General features: G+C 36.9%; 1 pseudogene; it reads right to left on the reverse strand.

Annotated features, from left to right (window-relative positions):
• Positions 1-4,515: 4,515 nt before the first annotated feature.
• LOC105308172 lies at positions 4,516-5,048 on the reverse strand (annotated as a pseudogene).
• Between the last annotated feature and the right edge of the window lie 217 nt (positions 5,049-5,265).

The following is a 5,265-nucleotide window of genomic DNA, read 5'->3' on the forward strand; positions in this document are numbered from 1 at the left end:
CCAACTTTCACCCTGGACTGAATCGAACAGTGTCCTTCAAAACTCATGTCTACCCAGAATCTGTGAATGTGACTTTATTTGGAAATAGGGTTTTTGTAGCTGCAATTGTTAAAATGAGGTCATACTGGATTAGGGTGGGCTGTATTCAATGACTGATGTCCTTATAAGAGATAAATTTGGACAGAGACAGAGACAGAGACACACAGAGAGAATGCCATATGATGACGGTGGCAGAGACTGGAGTGATGTGTTGACGAGCCAAGGATTGCTGGCAGCCACCAGAAGCTAGGCAGAGGCAAGGAAGGATCCTCCCTTAAAGCGTTCAGAAGAAGTACGGCTCTGCTGATGGCTTGATTTCTTCTAGCCTCCAGAGCTAAGAGAGAGTAAATTTCTATTGTTTTGAGCCATCCATTTTGTGGTACTTTGTTATGACAGCCCTAGGAAACTAACAACCACCTCCTTTTCACTCATCGAGGCTGAAGATCCGCTGAACTCTCTATATTCCAAACAAACAGGAATTTAAAAAACGTCATCTTAAAAGGATATTTTCAAAGTACAGACCACTATCTTGTTCTGAATATGAGACCCTTTAAGCTTTAGTTATGAAATTGTTTATCCTTTTTTTCCCTCACATCCCACTGCTAGTCCATCAGGAAATTTATGGGCTCCAACTACAAACTAAAACTAAAACCTGAACACTTCTCTCAATCTTTACTGCTAACATCCTGGTTCAAGCAACTATCATCTTTCACAGGGGCAACTGCCACAGGCTCTTGTTTTCTCTTCTTCCAATCTTGCTCTTATAATCTACTGTTAAAAGAACAGATTTGACAAAACCCAGCATCCATTTATGATAAAAGCTTAGCAAAGTGGGAATAGAGGGAACATATCTCAACATAATAAAGGCTATATATGACAAACCCATAGCTAACCTCATATTTAATGGTGAAGCTAAAAGCATTTTCTTTAAGATCAGGAACAAGACAAGGATTTCTTTAACATGGTATTGGAAGTCTTAGCTATTGCAATCAAACAAGAAAAAGAAATAAAAGGCATCCAAATTGGAAAAAAAATAAAACTGTCATTATTTGCCGATGATATGATACTATATATAGAGAATCCTAAAGATTCCACCAAAAAACTATTAGAACTGATAAATAAATTCAGTAAAGTAGCAGGATACAAAATTAATATTTAGAAATCAGTTGCATTTTTATACATCAGAAAGAAAAATTAAGAAAAAAAATCCCATTTATAATTGAATTAAAAAAACCCTAGGAATAAATGTAGCTAAGATAAAAAAGGAGATAAAAGACCTATACTTGGAAATTTATAAGACTTTGAAGAAAGAAATTGAAGAAGATACAAGTGAGTAGAAGTGTATACAGTGCTCATGGATAGGAAGAATTAACATCATTAAAATGTCTATACTACCCAAAGCAATCTACAGATTCAATGCAACCCCTATAAAAATACCAATGGCATTTTTCACAGAACTAGAACGAATAATCCTAAAATTTATGAAACCATAAAAGATCCCAAATAGCCACAGCAATCTTGAGAAAGAAGAACAACACATGTTGGAGGTATCACATTATCTGATTTCAAACTATATTACAAGGCTATAATAATCAAAATAGCATGGTACTGGCATAAAAACATACATAGATCAATGGAACAGAATAGACAGCCCGGAAATAAATCCATGCCTATATAGTCATTTAATCCATGACAAAGGAGGTAAGAATATAGTGGGGTAAAGACAGTCTATTCAGTAAATGATGTTGGTAAAAGTGGACAGACATATGTAAAAGAATGAAACTGGACCACCTTCTTATATCATATATAAAAATAAACTCAAAAGGGATCAAAGACTTAAATGTAAGACCTGAAACCATAAAAATCTGAAAACATAGGCAATAAACTCTCTGACATTGCTCTTAGTAATATATTTTTGGATATATCTCCTTGGGCAAAGGAAACAAAAGAAAAAATAAACAAATGGGACTACATCAAACTAAAAAGGTTTTACACAGCAAGGGAAACCATTGACAAAACAAAAAGACAACCTACTGAATGGGAAAAGATATTCACCAATACATTCAATAAGGGGTTAATATTTAAAATTTATGAAGAACTCATACAAAAAAAAAAAAAACCAACCCAATTAAAAAATGGACAGAAGACCTGAATAGACATTTCTCTAAAGAGGATATACAGATGGCCAATAGACATATGAAATGATGCTCAATGTCACTGTCATCAGAGAAATGCAAATTAAAACCACAAGAAGATTATCACTTAATACCTGTCAGAATGGCTATCATCAATAAATCATAAAACAGGTATTGGCGAGGATGTGGAGGAAAGGGAAACCTCGTGCACTATTGATGGGATTGCAAATTGGTACAGCCACACGGAAAATGGTATGAAGGTTTTTCAAAAAATTAAAAATAGAACTTATGGCCCAGGATTGCACTTCTGGATATTTATCCAAAGAAATCCAAAACACTAATTTGAAAATATATACACACCCCTATGTTCACTGCAGCACTATTTACAATAGTCAAAATATGAAAGCAGCCTAAGTGCCCATCAATAGATGACTAGATAAAGATGCCGTGGTATATATAGACAATGGAATATTACTCAGCTGTAAAAAGGCATGAAATCTTATAGTTTGTGACAACATGGATGGCCTCAAAGGGTGTTATGCTAAGTGAAATAAATCAGACAGAGAAAAACTAATACCGTATAATTTCACTTATATATGGACTATAAAGAAAAAAAGAAACAAATAAAACCAAAATAGACTCATAGATGCAGAGAGCAAGATGATGGTTGCCATATGGGGGACTGGGTGAAAACGTGAATGGATTAAGAAGTACAATTGGCAGTTACAAAATAGTCATAAGGATGTAAAGTATAGCATAGGGAATATAGTCAATAATATTATCATAACAATGTATGGTACCAGGTGGTTACTAGTCTTATTGGAGGAATCGCTTTGTAAATTATGTAAATGTTTAACCACTATGTTATCACCTGAAACTAATAAATAATACAAACTGTTATGAACTAATAAAATGTTAATTGCAATTGAATATTTTAAAAAAGAAATTCTTTTTTAAAATTTTTTTAAAAAAGAAAATATTTTAAAAAAGAACAAGATGATTCTTCAAAAATGTTAAGCCATCATTCATTGCTAAAAATTTCCAGTGGCTTCTCAATGAACAATTTTCTTACGATGGCCTAAAGATCCTTGGCCTCCATTACTTCTCTGGCCACACTGGCTACTCTGCACCTTGTTCACTCTGTTCCACTCACCCTGGCCTCCTTTCTGACCCTGGAATCCCCTGGGCAGTCTCCTACTTCAGGACCTTTGCCCTTGCTGTTCCCTCTGCCCAGAAGTTTCTCCTCAATCTACGTGGCCAGATCCTTTACCTCCTTCAAGTCTTTTTTCAAATGTCCCTCTGTTTGGTTTCCTTAAAGCAAACCCAGAGACAAGGACTTGGGTGCAGGTAGTTTACCTGGAAGATCATCCCAGGAATTATGGTGTGAGTGGGTAGTGAAACAGAGGAGGAAGGGAAATACATAAAGGGCATGTCTAAGCACACTGTTGTCACCAGGGCTCAACTCGGCTGGAGACCCTAGGGGGTTATGAAGAATATTTATCCACCAACTCTCTTTAATGTTTGGGGTCACTCCTAGGGACACTATTCCCTGGCACATTTGGCCCATCCTGCCTGGTTTCTGCTTCCAGATAACACCCTTGGGTAGAGAGATAGCTATTGTCATGTATGGGAAGTATCTGAAGGAAGTAACCTTTTCTGGAGTTGTCTGAAGGGATACAGAAGAGGCACCTCAGAGTCTGCTGTGGTCACCTTCTCCATGCTGCTTACCTAGACTGCTCTATCTAAAACTGGAAACTGTTACTCACAGCTTCCTTACCTTCCTGGTTTTTCCCATTGCACATTATTCCTTTATGATATGTAATTTATCATATATTGTTTTTTGCTCATCTTCCTTCCAACTTTATTGCTCACTGATATATATCCCAAGTCCTGAGCAATGCCCTCCCACAGAGTAGGCCCTCAGAAAATAATAAGTGCTTGAAAAATCTAGAAGAAATCCTGGCTTTTTGACAAATAGTGGGAAAATTGGGTAACTTCATCTGTTAGTCTCCTGAGTTAGAAGGAACTATAGGACAAGAACATTGTCATACTGCCTCATTTTACAAATACGTATTGTGGGGATAATAACTCGGGTTCCTTAATGTCCAGGACCTGTCTTTTCTAGTATATTTGCTACTTGTTATTCCCAAAGTATTATGATTACTATTTACACTTTATTAAAATGACCTATAATACCTAGATTTCAAGGTGCCTCCATGTACATTATCTCTATTGATAGTTACAGTAACTATGGGATGTAGACAAAACTAGATTACTGTTTGTTGAGAATCTTTTTTTTTTTTTTCTTTTTTTAACTTTTATTAGCATTTATTTGATGAATTTACTCCCAGGCCATACGTTTTTGTTTCTTCGGTTTCTTCTGGAATACTTTTTTCTTCTGTGCAACCTCCTCTCTGGTTTAGGAACAGTCTGCTCCTTTGCAGTAAGGATCATCCCACTGTGGCAAGGAGAGCTCAGGCAGGGGATAACCCGCCCACGAGCTCTGTAAGTTCTGCGCTGCATCCTGGGAGCTTTGTTCACCTGGATGTGCTCAGTGACCAGAGTCCACATCTAACCCTTAAACTCAGCATCAGGCTGCATTTTTAAGCATGCGCAGCAAAAAGCACTCTTTTGGGGCCACCAACCATGCGTTCAGTCCTCTTTGGCCTGGGCATACCTACCAACTCCACCATTGTAACGACGGAATGGCACACATTGCTTCTGTGAAGTGACATCCTTCTGATACTTGGTGGCTTTTTGGATATGCATATCCTTGGTGGCCTGGGCAGTTTCACAAGTGTTCTTAAAGTGATCATGAAGATTTGAGCCTCTTGATTTTGTGAGGTTTTCTGGGTCAATTGAATAGCAAACCATTTTCAGAGATCTCTTCAGGCTGCTTCAGGAAGAGCAGTTATTTTTAAATTCCCTTCTGAATTCAGAAGGATGGTTTCTAAACCCATTTTTTTCTTGCCCATTCCCCGACAATAATGATATTCATTTTTACCAGTTTTAAAAAGAGCTAAGTGTACCAAAGGTTTGGGGAATAATTAAGTCTTGGTTTCTATGGTTATTCGAAGACCATTTTTTCTTG

The sequence above is a fragment of the Pteropus vampyrus genome, unplaced genomic scaffold (genome assembly GCF_000151845.1).
Source record: "Pteropus vampyrus isolate Shadow unplaced genomic scaffold, Pvam_2.0 Scaffold553, whole genome shotgun sequence".
In the NCBI taxonomy this organism is placed as follows: Eukaryota; Metazoa; Chordata; class Mammalia; order Chiroptera; family Pteropodidae; genus Pteropus; species Pteropus vampyrus.